Here is a 25,069-nt window from a genome sequence, read left to right as displayed (position 1 = left end):
CAGATGTGAGTGTGGGAGCAGTTGTGTTCTGTGCTCTCCAAAGGCAGAGTTTTCAGTGAACTGTTTGTTGGTCTATTTTAATTGAAAAGCATGTAAATTAAGCTAATCATTTTCCCTGTGCTTCTAACATAAGAGAAACCTGCACCACAACCCTAATGAGATTTCTTTCTCCCGACATCTCGTGTGTTTGCAGAGCTTTAATTGGCAGAGTTTTGTAATTTTGCAAAAAAACTCCTGTCTCCTCATGTGTGGCATCACAGTGTCTACAAACATTAATTCGATCTGTTGCCCAAAGGAGATAGGGAAGCAAAGAGCGCGCTGACAAACAAACCGCCCAATCCCATGCTCATTTACCCAAATATGTAAATAGCAATCAGAGCAAGGAAACTCATTTTTGAGAAACTTGAGGAAAATTGGAGAGCCTAAAGAAACAGCGGCTGGGCTGGCTGGCACTTATTGACAGCCTTCTAAAACTTAATTTCAGCTGCAGAAGTCCATTGGATGCAAAAACTGCACGGAGTAGATAGTCACGCCGGTTTTAGTTATTGACAATTGTTTGCATTGAGACAAACTTCATATCCCAGCAGGGCTGTGTCCGCAATCACTCACTAATCACTATATTGTAGGTTTTCCATTTTGTAGTGCTGTCCAAAAGTTTGTATTGACTCATTGCTTTCCACGGTGCATTGTAAAAAGTAGTTTACAACTGTCGACCAGCAATATATATCATCATGCATTGACAGGAAGAAAAGTGGGGGAGAGACGAGAGGTGAGAGGACAGCTCGGCTCAGCCTTCTCTCTCCCGTGATTGTACTCCTTCCTGTTCCATTCAAAAAAATCTGAATTAGTGTGAGGATAAAGACGGACGGGTTTGTATTTGCCAGAATTTTGCAAGATCGATTTTAAGTTTTAGTGTACCTCATTACTTCCGTAGGTGTAGTTGCTGTTTGCTTTAATGATCGGAACAAAACAAATCTGCAGGGCTTCAAAGGTTTATGTTAACATTTAAACATGGTTATTTAATATGCTTTTTGGCAAAAAGCATTAATACCAAATATATAGTAAACATTTAAAATATCTGTATTTATATTTTTTCTTTTGCCGTTGAGTAGAGAGTCTTCACTGTAGTCCATCTGCAGTAAGTAGGGGTTGGTTAATGAGAGGCACAACTGACTGTGAAACTAAAGTAGTTTGCCTCTGCTGTACTAATACAACACAGAATAATATGTAAAGTACCACACTCTTGAAGTCTTATATCAAAAAAATTAAGCCGTTCCCATCCTCTCCCCAAAGTCTTTCCTTGAAGCTTCCCATCACCATCTTGTCGTTCTGTGCGTCCTGGAGGGTACATGTCGTATTAATATTCTCTCCCAGCCTCCAAGAAATAAACTGTCGACTGTGTCCTTCCCCCAGAGCACGACATCAACCCAACAAACCTGCACATGTTTGCCCGGGAGAAAACTTTTTCTCTTTCTCCCCGCTGCCACGGTGTCTAAGAGGATTTTAAGAGGATTTGCCGCACTCGTTTAGTTCCAGAAAGCACTCGCTCGTGGAATTTCTTGAAAGCCAGCCGCGCCATCTGCCAGGCTCGAGAGGCATTTTTATTTTCATCTGTAAGAGGACGAAGGCGAGTATACACTACGTATGTGTTTGTGGGCAGGACGTGTTGAACGTCTCAGCTGCTGTGTCGTGGCGATGTGAAACCTTCCAGCTCACATACGCTCTCTCTATGTTCAATCCTCCTGCCAAGCACTAATTGCATGGGCAGTGGTTGACTACGCTGCAGATGTGACGCGTAAAAAACATTATGGAGGTGAGCCAACGTTCTGCGTGTGTGCCAGCTCCATTTCTCTCCGCCTAGAATTGAATTTCCTCTGGCTCCATACCTGTAGCAGGATTAAGGCTCATTGAGAAGATGTTAATGGGCCCAGGCAGCATGTAGCACAAACCATTTCCTTAAGAAATTACGCTATACTTTGTTTTTATTGGTTTATGTTGAATTTTACGTACTGATGTTGATATGATTTCAAAAAAAAGGAAAGGGAAAGTGGACAGGTTATATGTCTAAAGCTGTTCTTTTAACGTATTCAACTGCCAGGCTAATATCAGTGGGATATTGTTATTATTAGTAAGTATTAGTTTCGACCTCAGACCTCATGAATCAGAATTCTGATATTAATCCAGGTTTCTTGTCTCTGTTGCTTCCTGAACGATACGAGTGATCTGATAAAAACTCTGACGAGAGCGATTTTTAGTTCGTCCTTTTTAGTTTATCGTCACTTTTTGTGAAAACAAGAATGTTGATCACAATCATTGAAAGAGAAACGGTGTCTGAATATGACCTCAAGATCTGGAAAACGCATTTTTGTTTACAGGAAATCAACTACATGTCTGCTGAAAGCCCCTCATTAGTTGTATATGTTGTACTGTACCTATGTGCTTTCTCTATGTACACAAAACAACCCTTCCTGCTAGCTATAGACGCTCTGGGTCATTAAAATGATTCCCTGTGGTGTTGTAGAACTTAAATGCACAACCTGGTGAGTGATGGGTTTACTTCGACAGACAACCACAAGGTAAACCAGCAGTTGTGTTTAGCTCAGGGTCAGAGGTAAAGCACAGTGTCAAGACAACACTTCTACTCCGACTTTTAAAATTAATTCAGGGACATAGAGAAGAAGAAAATGATTCAACGCTCAAATATGGTGATGGAGACATGGTTGGAGTCATCTCCTTGGAGAGGGGGGTCTGGGGGCAAAAATGTATTCCATGTATGCTCTATTGATCCCTGATTAAACATGGCAGTTCACGAGGAAAACCAGAAACTAGCGAATCTAAGGCTGAGGTGGCAACAGTGAGATAGCCAATTTATCGGTTTAAGCCATTTTTATACAGAAATATCCAAAAGTCTTCTAGTACCAGAAATGTGAATATTTGCGTGTTAGTGATAAACTCAACATGTTCACTTGGACTCAAATATTAATTGATTAGATTTCAGAGGGAACAGGGCAAAGGTCACAGTGACCTTATGTGAATCTGGAAAACAAATTTATGGAGACGGAAACTGGACTGGTTGGTGGAGGAATACAACCGCAGAGCGAAATTTCTGGTTTAAGATATTGTATGAACATATGAGGATGAGGAGCAGTGGTGAGCTGAACTATACCCCATCCCACCTATGAAATATTCAAACATTTTGCTGTATTCCTCTCAGAGCTTCCTGGTTTCACATACATACTAAGAACTAATACGAGCAGACTGACAAGTACACATTGACACCTGCTTTATAACTCCCTGCAGTGATATAGCCTATTCCCTCCTGTGTCCCTCCTCTGCTCTGTGGGAATCAACTTTAACAATCACTCCAAGAGAGGAGGTACTGGGCCACAGTCTGCTTGACATTAAAGAGCTATTTATCTCCCTGCAAGGACTTTAATTTTTTATTCCTTCCTTTAACCTTTATTTATCCAGGGAAATAAAGTGAGAATACGTTCTGCAGAGGTGCCTTGCGTCACATTGACTTCCACTTATACGTCCCTGAGAGATGCTCAGTACAACCACACTCCTCTACATTGAGCAGCTCTCTCAGTGTGTCTGGGAGTTGACTGCCTTGCTCTAAGCACATCTACAGTATATGGTAGTTCAGTGAAGGGTGATGAGGGGTGAAGAGGGGTGCTACAGATAATGCATTACCTTATTAATAATTGACAAATATGGCCTTCACAGCTTCGTGCTAAAGGCTTTATGCACCACAACTTTTTTAGTCTCTCACTAATTGTGTTCATCTAATTCTAATCCTCACATCAAGCATCCGTGTTGTTTAAATATGTTTATCTGCAAAGTTATGTGCGTACATTAGAGTGCCCATTGCCGTGTTGGTCTTAAAATGAGTTGTGGTTAGGTACATTGTTGGCTCGTTGATATGTAGAGGCAGTGGAAGGCAGCTGCAGTTTGTATAAATCAAGTGCGTCAAACTTTATTTCTAGTTTATTCTAAGGAGAATTGTCAACATAGTAGACCACACTTGTATAGTTAGGCACACAGGAGCCTTTTTTTCCCACCATGTTAAACATACAAAGTGGATTCGGACATGACCTAATCGACTCCAGACCATGAGCTTAGATTGTTAGACTAGAGCCCTTAGTCCCTATTAGTAATCAGCCGGTAGGAAACTGTTGTTAAATGCAATCCACAGCTCTCTAGTCACTGGAAATATCCGGCCCTATTAAAGCCTGCACAGTGATGTGAGAAAGTGCCGGAGTAAGCCTGGCACCCATTTTGCCAAGTGGAATGATTACTCCCACCGCTCAGGCCTTGATTGGCCACTTAATCTCCTGTCGCCGTCTCAACACTCCGCGGTGTTGCCAAGTCAACTGAGCCCGGAGACTTGGTTGGCGGCGGCGTGGAGGCGGCGGCGGGAGTCGCTGGGTCCGTGAGGAAGGACAGTACAGAGGTCAGTGGTCAGGACGCCGCGCTCTGCCACCTCGTATTAAGCTCCATTTGAACAGGGAAATGTGATTGATGGCGGAGCTGAATGAAAATTGGGATTAATGGAGGAGGGAGCGCATGAAAATTTAAGCATATCTGCTTCTTTTCTTTTTTTTTTTGGTCACATAAAGGTACATCTTAATATTTAAAATGTTCATCATGTCAGCTGATATCAAATGCAACCGCACGCTGCCCTGCACTTGTCTGCGGCTCAGCGTGAATTGATTTAGTTATCTCTGAAAGTGAAGCATCGCAGATAGAGGAGGATACGGGCTGGTCAAGTGGAGTAATTTCCCAGCCTCCGCCGCGGCAAATTGAATATGATTTCAGACACGTGAAGGTGACCCCTGTCAGCCGCCGCGCCGCTCGCAGATTGTTTTCTTTGTCTAATCTCTCCCACTTCTAATCTGTCTCAATATAAACAGCTGTGACAGGCTGATCATTAATTAATATTGCCACAACAAATTAGCGACAACCGCCGCCCGGCCTGAGATAGAAATCCACCAAGACGGAGAGAGGGAGAGAGAGAGAGAGAAGGTGTGAATGACACATTAGAGAGGAGTTGATTAACAGCGTCAGAGACCTTGCAGACGGCGTTACTGCCTCAGCATGTGGACAGTGATGGCGACACATTCACACATGGTGACAGCTACTGCAACAGGATCAACTGTGACTATCACCGTACAGCTGGGGGGGGGGGCGTGTAAACCGCCCCGATAACACATCTGCATTTATCACTTTCCACTCACTCAGTCAAATAGAATGTCAAGTTGTCGAGTGTTTACTCAGGAGAGAGGAAATATGTGTTTGTTTGTTTTTTAAAGAATCAGCTTGTTAACTGCCTGTCTGCAAATGTGTTGTTTTCTAAAGTAATCAGCGAGTAGTTGTATTAACAGATACTTAATCATCAAAATCACACACAAAAAATGTTTTCCTTTTAAAGAAAAAATAATTGATAAAAGGCCCCAGCTCCGTTTTTATTCTTCTGGTTTTTATAAAGGGAACAGTTTTGAGCAACCTCACAATTTTCAGTGCAGCTTTTCACAGAGTAGTATCAAGATCATGTAGCAGGAATCAACCGTCCCATCTCATGCAGCCTGGCAATGGAACACAGGAGAGGCTCCTCAGAGTCACAAAGAATCAGTTTATTTACTCACCATTCAGCCTTTCTACAGGTTAATGTATTTTTAAATGAGAGATTCCTTTATTTGTCATTTTAATGTAGGTGCATAAGAAAAAAACACATGGCAAATATAATTTTAGAAAATGAGAAAAGATGTTACAGGATGAAAAAAATAGACATTACAGCATAATCATGAATACTAATGAATAAATAAATAGTGTCAGCAGGGGCTGCCGCAAACATCGCTCGCTCCACCGTGGATATCTATATTTAATGTGTGAACAGAAAACTTGGTCATCATCCATATTTACAGTCAGCTTATTTATTTTTTTAATTTACTAATCAAAATGCAATTCCCAGTAAAAGGGGAAATGATATCATTCAAACACAAATTGAACAAATCCACTTTTCTTCATCCAGACCAGATGTCCAGTTTGAACAGTAGGAGGTAGAAGAGCCGATCTCAGCAGGACTTACAGAGCACACACAGCCTTTTAGGTAAACTATATACAACATAAATCTCAGGATTGTATTTAATCATGACCACCAGTGAAGGCAGGTTTGGTTTAGTCCATAAGTCTTGATCCTGCTGCTCTTTACTCAGAGCAAACACAGATTCTCTGAACAGACAAATGTGGAGCTTTTCCTTATCAACAAACCCAAAGCTGGAGAAGCATCTTTTGACCACGAGACAATGATTATTTTATCCCTAATAAATATCAGCTTTCTTCCATATCTCAAAACAGATCAGAATGATACGTACACAGGACTAGCTTGAATAAGAGGTGTTAACTTAAATCCTGAAGGTTTTTTAGTATTTTGGTTGCTGAGTGAGTAAGAACCTGTAAATCCTTATATGAAATAGATACAATCGTCAATATAGAAGCATAGATTATCAGTCTGCTTGTCTCAGATGAGGTATAGACAACAAAAAACACAAAGCAAAAACTGATATGATATATAAGATAAAAAGGATGAATCATCGTTTAGACCCTTAATCTGATCGAGTCAGCTATGTTAAAGGGGACAATAAATGAGTACTGAGCACTATTTATGTGACCATGTACTTGAGTTAGTTGTCGGTGAATACAATATAATTCAAAATAATAAATAGAGTAGAAAAAGATTCAATATACCTTCTATGTTTGTGTGTTATTCTCTGAGAAATCCATAGAAATGTAGAAAGAAATACTCACAATCATATCCCAATGTTAAGGAAAATGATACAAAAGTTTGGTAATTGGCTGCAGTCATAAATTGTAAATTGTCCGTGTTAATTGATGGAGCGTGCACCTGAATTTAAAATAGTTCTCAACGATGCTTTCTGTCACTTTAGTTAGTTCTTATCATACTTGTATGTTAATGCTTCCTTTCCATTATGTTTTTGATCCCAATTTTATTCAGTTATTTACTCAAATAATTGGGTGAACATCATGATTGACAGTTGAGACTGACTCATGATTAGTTGAGCGTGCATCTTTGAACCTGGCTACCCTGGCTCAATCCCCCAATCGCTATTACACAGATGGAAGATACAAGCTGGCTTTATTTCTGGATAGTTGGAGGAAGTGGAGATGTGTCGTCCATCTTGAAATACAGCCCATGGTCCAGATCCAGGTTCTATTACATTAACAGAAAGTCGTATCAGGGTTAATGTAAGAAAGAGACAGAGACCTGTGTGTACGATGAATAAACAGTTATGTGCATCACCCTTAAGGTTCGCATAGCACCACCAACAGACAGGGGTGAAAACCTACCTTCATGGTGGAGCTGATAAGACCTATGTATTAATAATGATGTTATGTTCTTATGTTGGACGGAGCATCACCGGGTCCTGATATCTGACCTCTGTAGATGAGACCAAATGGGGATTCCTAGTGTGCATTCATAAAGTATCTCATTACAATTTGCCAGTTAGTGTTCAATAGTAATTTGAGCAAAAAGCCAGTGTATGTGTGCCCTTTGAACATCCACCTACACAATCCTGTGGTATTTAAAGAAGCGGCAGCGTGGTGCGGTGGAGAGATTTGTGTGTGAAATTACCGAACAATAATGTTGCTCCGTCTGAATGGGAGCATCCCGTACATGCAAAGGTTAGGATCATCCTCAGCCGTCTAATATGTATGCAAAATGTGAGGCTGCAGGCCATTGAATCTAATGTGGCGCGTCAGCATGCAGCTCTGAGGGGGGGGGGGACCCTTCGGCAGGGAGGAATTCAAATGGGGTTGGCCGGGTCAAGTCACCTTGCGTTTACAGTAAAACGCCCCTGTAATCTATTCCAAAAGAAGAGTGGCACTCCAGCCGGCACCCCTGCCCCCCCCCCCCCCCCCCCCGTACAGTATCTTTAGCCGCCGCCGCAGCCGCTAAGTCCTCATTGTTTGTGACAGTCCTCTATTCCTTCTCTCTCTCTCTCTCTCTCCATCTCTCTCTCTCCGCCTCACCCCCCCCCTTCCGCAGCCGCTAGCTGTGAGCCGGAGCATGGCTATAATCATTTCTGAAGAACCTCTCACACTTCATTAAAAGCATAATCAAGTTCATTACAATTTCATAGGCGTTCAGGTACCAAATGGCTGCCGATAAATCACGACCATTGGTCCTGTGTGGCTGGCATGTGTAGGTTTATCTCTGGCTCTCAGGCAGGAGGGGAGGGGAGGGGACGGGGGAGGAAGAGGAGGGGGGGGGGGGGTGGAGAAGAGGTCTGGATGCCTGGCCTTTAAATGACCTTCCCGCCGCCGAGCCGTGGACCATCCTGTCACACGTGGCCGAATGGAGACGTAGGCAGGTCGACAGATGCTGATTTAAACACACACACGCAGCAGCAGCCACAACAACATTAGGTTTATTTACAGCTACATTCAATGTCTTGTATTGAATGTACTTTAAATAGATTATATTTATAACCGGGAATATTTAAAGAGAAGTCGTATGAACAACTGAGAGTACACATAACTTCATGTAGTTGTTTGTGCAATATTGATTAGTTTGATTTCATTTTCATATTTTAAAAGATATTTTCTCAATAAATATTATGTCTGTTTACTACGTGAGAATGATATAATCAAGTTTTATTTAGGTTTAGACATGAAAACTACCAGGTCAGTTTCGGAAGAGATCATGGTTCTGGTTGATAACCATGTTTTTTGTAATTGTGTCAAAACTAAATTGGTCATTTACATCTGGATTTGTAGAGCAATAACCACACAGGACATTAAATATAACACTTATACAATAATTAGTCATCACTCTTCAACCATGGATGTGCTGCTGGGCTGAAGAAATTTGTTACGTTCACCACATGTTGTATTTGTGCTCTGTGACGTTCAGTGACCCTCTCCTCAGTCAGGTGGCTTCTCACTGTGCTGCAGCTGCACAAGGAAAATCTCCAGTGTGAAAAAGAAAATACTGAATCATTCATTGATTATCAGGTGAATAAATCACGATGCTCTGCACATCAGCTGAAGGTGAGGGTGTCGGAATCCAATGTGACAGAGGCGACAGGCCGAGCTCTCGACCTCCTCAAGTTTTACAAGAAAATACTCTAACAGGTTCTCACTTAAAAATTTAGAAAATGGTTGATCAAGTGATTTGATCAAGTATAATTTGACAAATATTACATTTTGAAGTAGATTTGCCTCAGTCTGACGTGTGTTTACAACTGTGACACTGTATTATCATGCAGTTAAAACCAGCATGTCTCATGTTGGTATTCTCTGCTTGACCGTTGACTGGAGGAAGTGCAGGACTGACAGTATTTTATTTTCCATAATTAAGGCCTATACAGTTCGTTGAGTAGAAGAATACATTCTGTGTAAATTAATTTTTTAATTGATAATAGGAGATATTTAAATATGTTGAGATACAGAATTTTTTCAATGAGTGCACTGTCACACATACCAAATGGTGCAGAAGCAAATTTTACTGGCCAGCATTAATGTGTTTGTAACCTGAAGCTTTTTTATTTTCGCATAAATCAAAAATAGCAACATACATTTTCAAAGGGTCTTATGTGCAGGTTTATTTATAAGCCTGCAGCCTTATTTAACGTCAGGTTTCTGTTATCAGAGTTTGGACAAACCTAGGCTAACACTTCCCCCCTGTTTCCAGTCTGTATGCTACGCTAAGCTAACAAGTCATCAGACATGAGATTGGCATTTATCATCTTATCTGTTTCTTGGCAAGAAATCTGTGCATTTCAATAAAGGTTGAGCTGCTCCTTTAAAGACACGACGCCTGAGCCCTTGGAGGTGGCGAGCTAAAAAAGATGCACATTAGTCTGCTGCTAAATGTCATTTTGCTCTTTATCACTGTCTCCACATTGCTGCACATCTGCATAAATAGAACCATGAAAGTTTCTCACACGAGCATAATTAGTGGAATACTGGGAATAAATGTAACAACAAGTCATTCATTTTTCCTCTCAACGAAATTATCCCACGGATGAAATAAAAAAAAAAAAAAAACATCTGTTAGCTCTGTTCGGCTCTCTGGGGTGGGGGGGGGGCTGCAACTCACCTCCCTTGGGGGAGACGAAATGGGAGAAGCTGGAATAAGGTGTATTTCTGTGACTGTGTGTGTGTGTGTGTGTGTGTGTGTGTTGGGGGGGGGGTGAGAAGCAGGCTGCGGAGGGAGCAAGGGAGGTGAGGATGGATGGAGTGCAGTGGGGGGAAAGAGAGGAAAACCTCAGCGGAACAAAAGACCTTCAGGATTAATTAGGCGTCAGATTGGTTGCAGGGCACGGTGCGGGGGGAGATGGAGGAGGTGGAAGGGGGGGGGGAGTTTAGCATTCTGGGAAGACCTCATGTCCTCGGTCCTCATATTTCAGCCTCTGCCTGCCCATGTGTATACAACAGGCAGCTAGTTAAAGGCCTGTGCACTGTGCCGCCTGGAACCACTGTCCACTTGGTTATGGATGGAGCTCCCTCTCCGTCTTCATGTATTTTTATGTCCCCCCCCCCCCCCCCACTGGGCCACAACAGGAAACACCGGGGTCATACGCAGTGTAGTAGACCATTATGTTTACATGATGGTCTCTGCATGCCACGTTCGGGCGCTCCGTGCATATTTTGTAAATGTGATCAGGCGCTGTGTGTGAGTGTGTGTGTGTGTGCGAGTGTGTATGTGTGTGTGTTTGTGTTTGTGTGTAAAATTGCAGGGTGAAATATTTAACAATACCCTTCGTAGTACTGGCTGTGAACGGCTCGTGCTCTGAGTATGAATACACAACTCAAATAAATGCCTCTACACCCTTATGCCGGTGTATATTTGCTGTTTGGCCATGCTTATGCAATAGCCTGCGTGAGCACCATTGTTCTTTCTCAGGTATTGTGAGTGTTACTGGAGGATTCCAGTAGAGGGCACACCACTCAGACTTGTAGAGGTCTCTTTGACTCAGACCACACTATTCGCCACTTCCGGATTTGCGTGCGGCTAACCCAAACAAAGATGGCGACACACAAGGAGATCAACATTTGTAGGCTATTATGTTAAGATCAGGATGGAAAAAGCGCAAAATGCGAATCATCCTGGTCTGGACCTGATCACACAGCTTGTTTTCAAATCTCTCCACCATTTCTCATGCTGATGAGTTGCGTTTATTTCTGAGGACGTGCACAACCTACTTACCAAACGGACGCAAGATACCCGAAGTAGCTATCTTGTTTACACGTACGAGTAGTTAACAGCAAATATATTCCGACCCTGACTGAACTTTTAACTTTCTCTGCCCTTATCAGCTGATCTTCTTTTGTGCGTGTGTGTCTTTGTGTGTCTGTGTGTTTGTAACGATGCCTTCCAGAGCAGCCAAATTGCTGATTCAGGTCACAGGCGTCACCTCTAAATTTGTGAGGCAGACCCAAGCTGCCTGTTAATACCGTCTCCATTGTCATTGTCACAGAGGGATGTTTGGGGGGTGACCTCTGATGGCGCTTCTTCCCCCCTCTGGCACAGGAAGTGCTGAACTCTGCATACAGATGACAGCCGGGGGTTGCCGTGAGTCATAATGGCCTCGCCCCGGCGTCGTCTCCTCGCAGAGCACTTAGAGATCAAATGAGAGCCGTCCTGGAGGCCAGAGCAAATCGTGCCCTCCAAACATTTGTACCAATCACTCACGCTATCACAGAGGTGGCCCATAACACGCAGCTGACAGATAGCTCAGCAGTGTGAACATTAGAACAAAGTCTTCTGGGTAGATGGGCTGATTAGCCATTCGATTGGCTACACCGAGCGGTGATAAAGCTTTGACAGATTGTGTTATACGGTGAGAAGAAAAAAATCCACAGCTCACAGCATGAATAGTTATCATATGCTTTAGTCGGAGTCTGAAAGGAAAAAGTTTTCACTCCCGGTGACATTTAAGCTTTTAAAGTAAGAAAAAAGTTTGACCCATCTTCCGCTGCACTTATCCAACACCTTGGAAAAAGGTAAAAAGATGATGAATTACTAATAGCGGTCACAGAGTTGTCCTCACAGCCGCGTATATCTTTAACCACCAGTGCAGAATCCGCACACTGTGACTTTTAATAGACTTTTGTCGCTCAAGCACCTGGTTGTGCGTCACTAGGTACATAAGAAATCCATTCCCGCTGTCCTGTTTCCTGCCTCCGCATGGCGGCTGAGAGTCGGCGCCCGCTGCCTCTTCTGCTGGGGATGATGGACCAGCAGTGTTGCCACTGATACAGAAATTAAACACCACGGTTGCAGACAGATGCATATAGGTTGACAAGAGGCTGTTTCCTGCACTGAAGGCATAAACAAAAAGTGGCCAGTTCCGTGTGTGAGGATGTTTTCAGTGTTATTTTCAGCCCCTGGAACAGGCTGTCGTGCATTAGAGTTATTATATAATATGCACAACATAGGATGTGACAGTGTAGGTAGAACCCGTGAGCAAAAGAAAACAGAATCCCTCCCCTCCCCCCAACAGTGATCTGAATTAAACTGGTTTTCACACATCAGGGGATTGTTCTGTTTCTTCCTGGAATATTTGAAACTCACCCACACGTATTTAGATGAACATAAACCTTGGTGACAAATTTGAAATATGCTTCCTGCGACTGCTTCTAAATAAACGTCATGCGCTGTTTCGGGAATTTAGTTTTTTTAATATGAAGAGGAAGGAGTAAGTAATGCAAGGTTTGTATTAGCAGTCATCAGGGATTAGTTTTCCGTCACTATAATGGATTTCTGACCATGACGCTTCAGAAAGGTCATGTTTGCAGATCAATGGAGAAGCATAGGGTTTTAATCTAAGACCACAAAAAACAGAACCAGCTTCCTGTCACATAATCCATTTCTTCATCAAAGACTTTGCTCAGATTTGATCCCTTGCCCTTGTTATGTCAGTAGGTGGCAGTAATTTGCTATTAATTTACAGGAACACAGTTCGTGAGTAGGGACCCGAACTAGCTGAAATGTAAACAAGCTGCTCGATTTACACACTTTTCTTTACAACTTTTTCCAGGTTAGTAAGAATATAAAACTTAACTGAAACATAAAACTCACACAGAGAAGAAAATGTAACAATTGGTCCCTTGCATTCGCTAGTTAGCAAACAGGCAAATGACTATGGTGACGTTTTCAGAGCTTTTGCATTTAAATCTAAGTATCCATCCATAAATCCATCCATTATCCATACCGCTTATCCCTTTGGGGTCCCAGGGGGCGCCGGTGCCAATCCCAGCAGACATTGGGCGAGAGGCGGGACACATCCTGGATCATGTCACCACCGTATCATAGGGCTTGAATCCTCTTGCTGTGCTAACTCCTGTACCACCGTGCCACCATAAATTGACACGTTTATCTTATTTCTCTGTGTAATCAACGTGGCTTGTACAATGGTTCTGTGTAAGCTCACCGAGATTGGTCAGGGTGGACCAGCGGACTGACCACATGAGAGCACGCTGCAGTGATGATCCGTGACTGAGCTCAGTGGCCACTCACAGACAAGTTATATAATGCAGGACACCTTTCTGGAGTGGTGCAACAATAGCGTGCAGCTGTAGTTTAATAAAGTGTGGCTGATATCATATCGTTGCAACAGGAAATGTTGAACATGAATTTAAGAGCTGTATCACTTCCTGTCAATTCCTGGAATCCAGCGTGGAAAAGATTGACTCCACAACCAACAGTTATACTAAGTAAATATTCAAATTAAAATAGCATGAGACATGATTGCTTGAACAATGCTCACAACAAAAAAACTTAAAGATAGAAATATAACTCTAAGGCAAATAAAGACTTTACAACCTCTTCATCAATGTTATTTTTGAGATAGATGATCTAATTGAAGGAGAACAATTACAGCAGAACATGACCTACCATTAAATCATCACTGAATGAAGCCACTTCCCTTCTTTGCAGTGCATTCATAAATAAATCCTTGTACAGCTGCTTGTGACGACTCTGTCTCCTGTGTCACTTTACTTCTGTTTTTCTAATTGCTGCGTGAAATGTCAGTGTTGAGCATTTTGACATTATGTGCTGAGGAGCCTCATTCCCGAGTCTTCCCCAACTCTAATCAGGTGGAACTCACAGAGGTATGCATGACCGCACACACACTCACACACACACGTATCTGTATAAGTGTGTACACAGTGCGCTGTCATGTGCAGACACAAAATACTCTTTACCATTGTCAAGCATCTTCCCCTCTGAGCTACTGTTTAGAAACACATTCACAGCTCCGGGCTGTTTAGATGTGACAGCTTCTTCGAACTCGGAGCCAGGCTGACGTTCTCCGCCGCTCTCACAGCGTATAACCTCACAAGAGCGACAGAGGCGGATGCATCCACGCTTTGTGGAGGTGGAGGAGAAGATGATCTCGCTGTCTTAAGGTGAAACCTCTCATTTGTCTCCGTCTCTTCTCGACCGCTCCTCGACTCGCTTCCCCCGACACGGGAGCACATTACCAGCCACAGGGGGAGGACAACATTACATGTACGAGGAATAAAGAAAGTAGCCGGGAAAATCTGTTGTACCACGCTTAGTGGCTGACACGCATTCATTAGAGGAAGTGTCTGACACATCAGAGAGCAGCCGGCAGCGGTGTGTAATTTTCAAAGGGACGCGTAGACTTAAAAGTAAAACATGCACACACACACACACACATATACAAACACACACACACACACATTCGCACACACACAGTGGGTATAGACCTTCAGTGTTCTTGTCTCCTCAGTTCGATATTGACTCTCCTTTCAGTCTATTGTCATGCCTCTCCTGCTCTCCCTGCTGCCCTGCTGCAGGAGCCTATGAAGCATGTGTGTGCATACGGCCCTTTGTGGGTGTGTGTTTGTGTGTGTGCGTGTGTGTGCACACCTCAGAGGTCTGGCACGCAGGAAAGAAAAGGTGACAAAAGAGACCATGTGCATTTGTTACAGTCTACCCGGCTTTCTGCTTACTCTGCAAACGCCACATGATGGAGTTTTAGTAAATGTTAAAAGAGCAGGGGCCACAGACAGATTTCTTTCCGGCGCCCTCAAAAGGCTTTCTCATGCGGTTATTTGCATTCATTTCATCTGAGGGCTGTGAAGTGCATATTATATATTGTGTCGCACAAGCGGCGTGTGCGCATGTGTGTGTGTGTGTGCACAGCAGTTGGCGGTGAGAGGGATTATACACTGTTTAAGCCTCTTCTGTCAGGGGGGATGTTGGTTAGAAGCCACATTCATCAGTGTAGAAAAGAGCGGCACTACTTTCTCCAAGGGGCAGGTGTACACCTAAGAGTGACTGTCTGCAGGATAAACATATCACTGCTGTGGAGTGAGTGTCCCACATATCCAAAATGTCAAGTGATCAGCACTGAGGAGGAAGTTTAAAATCATCCATTTTGACAGGTGTCTGAGTAGGAAACTCAAAGGAGACAAATTATGCTTTTTCAGTGTTTTATTAATTTTTTTGGTGTGTATGTAAAAGTTATACAAAGGTAAACGGCCAAAAGGGAAAACCGAAAAACCCTGAAACAACTTGTCAGTAGTTGGCCAATCCTAAGTCGTTGTGATGTCACTAGGTTGTGTTGCTACGTGCAGATATTGAAGCATGGTACATTCTTTAAATGTGAACTCTGGACATCATCTTGAATTGTTTTCTTCATAGCTGTCTAAATCTCCTGCAAATAATAGGATTAATGTGTTTTTATATATTTTCTTACTTTTTTGTGGCTGAACTCTCAATTTGATTCAAACCAAAAGCTGAGAAAAGCAGAGTTCTATCCACCCCTGCCTCCACAAACACAGTGAAGGCCCATTAGCTCAAGACAAAGTTAGCTTTGTGTCCCGGCCGCCTCCATTATTTCCACCAATCTCCCTCGTGTCAGTGAGGCGCCCCAAACCAACACAACATTGACATTTCCTTGTTGACTGTTAGGAATTCAAAAAGAGCACCCGGAGCTATGACTCAAATGTCAGCCACGGTGCGGTGGTGGAACCGTATCAGTATGGGATGATGTATGGCTGGCTGTAGGGCCTTTTGGCCTCAGCGGCACCGACAGACATGACACAGAGTCTGGTCCACACTTAGTCACCAGCGGAGGGCAGGCTGCTGGATAAATGACTCTCTCAAAAGCCAATGGTCTCGCCACACACATAAAAAAAAAAGATGTCAGAAAAGGTGAAATAGTAGCTTTCCATACAGAGTCATGAAAACGTATTATTCTTAAAACAGGAACTCAACCAGAGGAAGGAGAGTTGATGCTGAGATTCATCTTTTTTCCAGTGTGCTGAGGTCCATGATAAATATCCTATATTAGTAAAGTATTATCTTACTTATTGTTCAAACGTCTCTCTGTCTGTCTGACAGACAAATTATTTGTTTAAGATAAACTAGGTAGGATGAACACAAAGTTTTCTAACTGTTCTATGCACCATTGCCTGTTTATAAAAAGGTATTCACAGAACATCTAGCACACAATCGATAAATGAGTTACAGTATATTGTAGAACTGAGGAAGACTCACTAATGATAAGGAATAATTCTGAAGTATCCGCAGCATTAACACAGGTCAATAAAACCCATAAAGCCCATTCCCAACAGGCAGGTTTTAGACCTCCACTGCACTAGTAATAGTAATAATGACATAATTTAGTTGTGTGTATAATTGTATGTTAGCAGCATAGACATAGCTTGACTAGGGAGACATGTGAAATCACCGGTGTTTCCAACTCGTCCACGTCTCTAATCTCTGCACCGAGAGGGAAGCGGTGCTTGGCAGAAGGCGCTCGCGGGCGGCGCTCAAAAGGTTGACACCATGGTTTGAAGTTTCGCTGATTGCCAGGGTCAAGCCCGCCAAAAGAGCCACAGCGGTATCTCCAAGAGCAGCAGAGGCTCCGCCGCCGCCGCATCTGGGCGGAGGCCGACACAATCGCCCAACCCCACTGGAGGGAGCCATGGCGACACATCAGAGGAGACATGAAAGACAACGCTCGATCCCGCCTCCTTCCCAAATGTTTCAAGCTGTAGCTGTAACCTCTCCACATTCCAGACAGACATTCTCTGCTGGGAGATTGAGGATAGAGTTAGACTTTTGAAAAAGTCACTGTCCCACACTTCTGTTATCCTTAGCACTTTCAGTCCAGCACATTTAACATCACGATTACCAGTATTATTTGTTGTTAAAATTAACCTAAACATTTTCAGAAAGGTACACAAACTAAAATAATTTCACAAAGTAATATAGTTATAAACATATTTACCGTTGCTAAAGTAGCAATCACCTTATCAAAAGTGCAACATTAACGTGAACTGTTAAGAAGCTTTTATTACAGTGAAAACTTACCGTGATGCAGGTTTAATTGAACAAAACCTTAAATTTGCTAATCAAACGTGTAAAGCTTTGCCTGGGTCATTTCAGAATATCCTGATGATGCTAAATGCTTCTCATTCTGCTCAGTGAGAGATTCTATCAGAGCAGAGGAAACACCTGAGAGTCTTGAGAAAATATCAGTGTTTGTTAAACGCACACAGTTTGGTGACAATGGCTGCTGACAGTTGGTGTCCAGAGCTCTTTCAGGTATTTTGCTGTCGTGCTTTCTGCTCCTTTCAGCATGTTTTTACTACACACAACAAATCCACACTGCTTGCTTTGTCTTAGAAACTTGCTAACTTTGGTTGCTACCAGACAATATTGACCAAATCACCATGATAATCACAAGCCGTTTTTGGGACATGAGCTCTGGAGGATTTTCTCAGAATTCTGTCATGGGCTTTCTCCTCAGTTTGCCTTTCACACATGAGTAACACAGCAGGAGAAACCTCAGGTGAGATGTGGTGCTTCAGGCAGAGATAGCACGTATCACTTATATCAAGTATCACTTGCTTGTTTTGTTTTTTCAATTTTGGCCTCCGTCACGTGTTAGGCCCATCATCTCACTCACTGGCGGTGAATCCTCTGGAGGATCTCCTGCTGTTTTCTGACATCGGCTCCTCCGGACTTTCTATCTTTCCTGGGAGTCCACATAAGTCCGGAGGTTCATACTTTGACTTCTGTGTTCTCACATACAGCCCCTCCAGAGAAGTTTTGGAGGATCCCTGGAGTTCAGTGCATGTCTGAAAGCAGCTTCCGTAATAACAGACAAAAACTAACATTACAAGTAACCAGTAAGAATTTAACCATAGTATACCATGTTTCTGATAACCCTATCTTTTACATTATTCCACTCCTAACTGATATTACAGCAGAGGGAATCCCCTTCATCACTTCCCAGGAATAAAGCAGTTGTTACTTGGGATTTTTATTACCTTATATTAAGTTTAATTTGGGCCACAAAACTGCAGATGATTAATGCCTCAAATTATTTTGTATATTTTTCTTGTTCATCAGTTTCGGTTTCATATAGAATGGTAATTGCTTTTCAAAGAGAGCTAACTCAAGGGTGGAAGAAATAAACTGCCAATCATCTGCTGAAAATAAGAAAAAAAATATCCCGACAGCTCTGATGAAGCTGGTGTGTCTCATCCTCATCCTGAAAACAGCCTCTCCGTCACACCTGACAGATTCCACTGTACCAGCCTGGAGTCTACAGCACGTGCAACGGCTCACTTGACTAATTTGTAGAAAGACGCTGCATATTAATTACCATCTCGATTGATCCTGTCAAGATTTAAATAATAAATGAAGTCAGTGCTGCTATGTGTAACTTGCACACTGTTATTTATGTATCATGCTGCTGTGTGACGGCTGCAGGTGTTTAATGAACCACTTGTTGGTAACAAACAGAAAACCAGCGATGACATTTCCTCCTGGATTATGTTCATTAATGTTTGTACCTGAGAGACTCATTGATCACTTCTGTCACAGGCTCTGTCATAAATCCTTTAAAAGTTTATTTAATTACACAATTCAAGATGCAGTCACAGTGAAAATATATGGTATTCCAGTATGGCTGAATGCTGTGAATTCAGAAATGTCATATTGATGTTTGAGAGGCAAGAGACAGAAGGGATCTGATAGTTTGGTCTTGTTATAAACGTACACCATATAGGAGGAAATGTGCTCTATCATTTAATCAAGCTTGGAAATCACTCTGACAAATTTGAACATTGGTGATTGCTACCAACAATTCTGTAATCTTTTATTGCAGATCATAAATGTATCGTGGTCTATTTCTCCCCAACAGCGAAAGACAGAGTTGGCAATATATATTTTTACAAGGTCATCTGCTGTTATTTTGCAAAATTTTCTAAATAGGCCTGTTTGGGATGGGCTGTGGTCGTGCTGGTTGCAGCTTTCCGTCTGATTTATTTATATATCAGAAGTCCCATTAAGCAATCAACACAATCTTTATAACCCAAGTTCACAAATTACCAAAATAAAAGCTCTAATTCCGCCTGGTATAATGCGTTACTTTGTAGACAAATTGCTCAAGAGTAAGGGATTCTATAAATGTAATTGGCACAGCGGTGATCACCCCCTGCGATTCCCGTGAATGTCAGTCTGATATGGTGAAATAAATATTGATGCCTTCAGGCCAGCTTGGGCTGGTTGGCGACCGGTTGGTGACCATTACAGTAATTTCTCCAAAGATGTAAAAGAAGACATGATAGAGAGAACACTTCTGCAAATGGGGGGATGGCAGTATGTTGTACTGTTGTGTATCGAAACTTACATTTCAGACAAATAATAAACTAATAATAAAATAGTCACACTGCGATTGTGAAATTGTAGACAGCCATGTGAAGAGTGAAGATGCATGAGCGCTTGTGTAATTATAGACATTTGTGTGAAAGTGCCTCCATCCCCATGCATGTAGCATGTATTCTGTCACCTGAGTGCAGTCGTTTACTGTGACATCTGGTGTGAGACGGAGCCAGGAAGTGTGTCTCAGGTTGTCTCACCACGCTGCCTGTGTGTGAGCTGCCAGCTGTGGATGTGTACGACTGTGAAATAATACAACAACACCTCGGTGATGGCATTAATGAGGTCTGGAGAAGGCGTGTATGTTGCGGTGCGTACTGCTCTTTAGAATGACAACACACAAATACACAAACACACACACACACACACACACACACACACATGCACAGGTACCTGCAGGCACTTTCCCAGGAAACTGGAACACTATTTTGGCAAGAAATACCAAGAGCTGCCACAGGAAATCATCAGCATTGACAGCTTGGCTTTAGTGCCGGTGCTAAATCACGTCGGTGATCAAGTCGACAAGGCAAACAGAAGGAAAGTCTCCAGTGTCTATCGGTGTCGAGTGTTCAGTGGCGTTCACGAGGGCTCGAGTGCAGAAGTGGCTAATAAACATCATCGGCAGCCGTTCAATGCCAACTGTCTTAAATTATTCCCGACTGCAGTGTCTTGTATAAATGTTTCCCTCCCGAATGACACTGCACAGTTGGATCCCTCGGTCGGTCTGTCTGTGGAATCCCGAGCAGATTAATGGAAGTTGTTTGAACAGCCTTCAGGGGCATTTGGAGTGGCCTCCTCCTCCTCCTCCTCCTCCTCCTCCTCCTCCTCCTCCTCCTCCTCCTCCTCCTCCTCCTCCTCCATCCTCTCTTAGTCAGCTACGCACTGTGGATGATAGACTCTTGTTAAATCCTCATCGCTGACCCTCTCATTTCGCCCCTTCTCTTTTCCTCGTGGCCTCCGAGTGCCTTGCTCTCAGCCCCTCCTCTCCCTCTCCCTCTTCTCTCTCGGTGGTGGGTAAAATTATCTTTTCGCAGGAGTCCCTCTGCTGGCCTTTGGTGCATAATGTATAAAGCCGCTGGTGTGTGTTTTACACCGCGTCTGACATTATTAAGTCGTTTCAGGCATATCGCTGCTTTTATCTCCGCTGTGGAGGTTAATCAGAGGGGATTTACACCGAAACGACTCAGACGTACTCCAGACGTTTTTTTTCCCCCTCTTCCTTCTCTTTCTCTCTTTCACCTCTTGCATATTTTAAAAACGGAATCATGAGGAGGCTTTTAGTGTAGACTTAAATACAAACTGCTCAGTAAAGCAAATGTGTCATAAAATAATCTTTTAAATGACAGAACTCCACTAAATCAAGAGACGCTGCGTGTGGGATTTCAAATCTCAAGAAAAAAACACTTGACACTGCGTGGAAAATGCAACATAATTGCATTTGTAATTACAGTAACCATTCCATGGTTTAATCGAATAGCAAAATGTAATGGAGGTGCGGCGTATAGCTCACCTGGTCGGCATGTCTTCCCCCATTCTCTCTGCCCTCCCTTTTAACACCGTTTTTTTTCTGTCCTACCCAATAAAGGCCATAAAAGCCCATTAAAATCTAATGTGGGATAATGCCTTTGTTAGGCGAAACCTAAAAGAAGACTAAATGAAATTCTTAGGACCAGATTTACTGCTTATTTCCGATTTGCTTTTCAGGAGCAGATTCAACGCATTCTACTCCAAACATGCGTCTCATCTTGCATGTATCCGTGTTTCCAGCCTGCGCCTCTCACCGTGTTGCATATCCAGTTAACAGCAGGGTTCTGCAGACATGTTAGCAGAGGAGGATCATGTGTTCCTTTGAGTTTCCTAAGGTCAGCTTCTAAGGGGAAACCAGTGCAGATGGGATTTAAAAGAGCCACAAGAGAAACATCATTTCATTCGGTGCAAATGCCAGGCCCCAGTTTAGTTTGTTTCTTCTATTGTCAGATTACTTTATTTATTGATGGCTATCGGGACATGAAGAGGATTTCAACAAATAAGATATGAAATTAGCAATCATACCTTTAAAACTGATCATTAGGAACATAAATTGAATAATTATTAATGAACACAATATTTGATTCGTGTTCATGGAAATTGAATTGGAACATTACTTCATACAATCCTTCCAATGCAACTATCCATGTTGTAATGCTCCTTCGTCAGGTTCAGTCCCATCAGTTCATCGGACATAAGTTGCTTGACATTTAAATCAAATCTAATCAGAAGAGCTGTTAACTATGAAAAACATCAACTTAAGCTTTATCTTTAGTTATTTAGAATCTGAGGTAAACAAAGTTCCCAGTAAAATTGCCAATAGCAATGAGACTTCTATTAAACATTAAGGCGACACATAACAAATCAGCGTTTCTTTAATTTTCCATACTATTATTATTATATCAACCTGAATTTTTGCAGATTTCATTTTACATCATTGGCGAACTGTTCGATCCCTTTAAATAACAGAAATAGATGGAAGGACATGGAGCTGGACTCAAAATGCAGACTTTACTTTCTCTATTATAAACCATTTTTACTTTCCACTGCTGTGTTGAAATAGGGGTCAAACGTAACAGAATTCCACCTAGTAACTCTCCTACATGTCGATGAGGACACTTTCATCAATGATCTCACCTGTGAATGCGTCTCATATCTGACACTGCAGATTAACTTTTGCCCCTGTGGCTAATGTCTGATTTTTAAAACCTCAATCAGTGGAATAAACACTGTAACGATACCGTCGTCCTCTTGAGGCAAAGCAAAGTCATTCAGAGGGGAACTGGCGAGGACGGTTTCCAGGTGACAACAGCACCAAACATGGCGCTGCAGATGGGCCGGGCGCTGATAGCGTTGATGTTGTCGAAACTGGCTGAGCTTGTTTGATCAGATGAAGAGAATTTAGACTGATAATGAGTTTTAGAGTCAGTCGCGCTTAACATCTGCGGTTGGTGGTTATGATTCAGTGGCTTCAGCTCGTTTTGGCTTGAATGCTGGGGTCTCATTTCCCAAATTAATGTTTGGATTTAGGCTTAAGAGCATTAGTGGCTTTGAGCAGATGTAACCAATCAGCAGGCATATGAAGTAAGCTGTGACCAAAGTTTGGATCTTACTGATTCATTTGAGTTTGATGTTTCCCGTGAATTGCTGGACGTGCGCTACAACATATGTTCCCTGCACAGATAAAACATCTGTCTGTCACTCCACTTCTTTCTCGTGGCAGTGTTTTTTTTTTGGTTTTGTTTGAAAAGTGTGACAGTGACAAGCTGACAACAGGCTGCAGTGATTTCTACAGGGTTGCTCTGATAGGAATCTAACATGTGGGTATTTAATGTTCACATGGGCCTGAAATCAGAATCGGCTTCTCTAACAAGACTCCAGCATCAGCAGGCCAACACTGGGATATGTACCCAGTATGATGTTTACCATGTTCATCCTATATTCACTCTGGCATGTTAGCATGCTGACAATAGATAATTAGTGCTTACACAGCTTACAGCCGAGGCGGATGAAGATGGACGATGTGTCTCAACATCTATCCAGAAGCCAGAATAACTCTAAATCCGCGCAGGGAGGTGTGAGTTCCTGTCAATGCACGTGCTCGACAAGTTGCGATTCAGGCTCACTTGTAAATCACGGCGTTCCACCCGGATTTTACTGTTTATCATCAAATAATTAATTAAAACCGAATTTACCAGAAATAATTGATAGTCCAAAGGCCCAACGTCCCCCTTACTATACCACATTTCAATTCAGTAGATCTGGATTTGTATTTGTCTCTTTACCAAATTGCACACATTCATAAATACCATTCCTCTAAATATGCCTGATTTTTTATGACAAACAAACGCCTTATCTCATCATGTTAAAGCAAGTGAAAAAAAAATTCCTGCATTCACTTGACTTGTTTCCATTTCAAATCCAATAACATGGAGAAGGTAGGGTTTACGACCTCTACTGCAGCCAGCCACCAGGGGACCACTGAGATGCTTTGGCTTCTCTTTTGTGGAGCCGTCACGTCGTCTATCTTTATTAACAGTCTATGGACTGATGGGAAAGTTCTGTAGGTATTTTAATTTGCACAGATTTTTACCTAAAGATGTCACATAAAGGAGAGTCAGCAAACTTAAGCACAGCAAAGATAACAATTCTAACTGATGGGGATATGAAGGTTTGAACCACATTTCATGACAAGCCATCTCATTTATATCGTCTTGTTTCTCTCTGAACTTAATTGTAGTGCACTTCAGTCAAAGAATCATCACATTCAGTATTATTCTTCCTCAGGGAACCATGAATATCTGCACAGTTTGGTCTAAAGTGTGAACCAGCTGACCAGCCTCATGACGAACATGACTACAAATCTACGTGTTGTATCCTCCAAGTTGGGTGGGGCTTTTTATCGTGTATTTCTCTGCACAGGTTGCATGTTTCCTTGCAGAAGAACTGGGCCACAGGGATTGATTGTGGCCCCGAGTGGAGAATGAGAAAGAAATAATGATCCTCTTCTATTTTTAGCATCATCACTAGGAAGTGGTGTCCTTGCTTTTTGGATGAGCCTGTCATCCATTGTGGTAGCTCATCCTCGACTCTGATCCTCACCACGTGTACCGGGGCTTATCATCTTGGTTCCCACCTTTTCAAGCCTAACGAGGAATCTCCGCTTGAGCTCTGCCTTGCTGTCGGAAACCTGTGGCTAGGCGTCCCGCCTCCTTCCACTCTCACCCGCACCGGGGAGAGCTTGTGGCGCGAGCTGTGGCAGAGACAGATCAATTGCACAATCTCTGCCACTCGCGCCCTCGCTGCCGCTCCTTCATGTGGCTTTGTTCTCGCTCGCCAACATCAAGCATGTGGTTTGAAAGCGAAAAAAAAACCTCTTTCATCCTTCTCGGCCGTATGGTGCAGGCCGGCCACCTGATCTGACTGGCAAAGCCCTGCTGTTCAGGCAAAAGAATTTGACACACAAGCACGCGCACAATCACACACACACACACAACCTGAGAGGAATCTGCTCCACAGGCTGCAGGGCCATCTGGCCATCACACGAGCAAAGGTTGAATGTAGTTCGAGGCGAAGGGCTGGAGGGTTTCGCGGCGCTCTCCAAATTTGTGCACAGTTCAACTTCTCTGGGTGACACTTTGTTGTGATCACGTGACACAACGGCATCTTGTACAGTCGATGAAAGGCAACACAACAGATCAAATGCTGAAAGGAGATCCCAACAGTAACAGCACTGAAATATGCAGTATATTTGTTTCTTTCTTTTTTGTCCTCTTGTGGTAAGAGATCTATAGGACAGCAAGA

General features: G+C 42.8%; 1 protein-coding gene across 1 annotated transcript in view; it reads left to right on the top strand.

Annotated features, from left to right (window-relative positions):
- Positions 1-25,069, top strand: part of adarb2 (adenosine deaminase RNA specific B2 (inactive)) — a 192,161-nt gene that overhangs the window by 128,666 nt on the left and 38,426 nt on the right. The window lies entirely within an intron of this gene.

Source organism: Limanda limanda, chromosome 20 (genome assembly GCF_963576545.1).
Source record: "Limanda limanda chromosome 20, fLimLim1.1, whole genome shotgun sequence".
In the NCBI taxonomy this organism is placed as follows: domain Eukaryota; kingdom Metazoa; phylum Chordata; class Actinopteri; order Pleuronectiformes; family Pleuronectidae; genus Limanda; species Limanda limanda.
The sequence above is the reverse complement of the archived record's forward strand: the minus strand, read 5'-3'. Positions and strand labels throughout refer to the sequence as shown.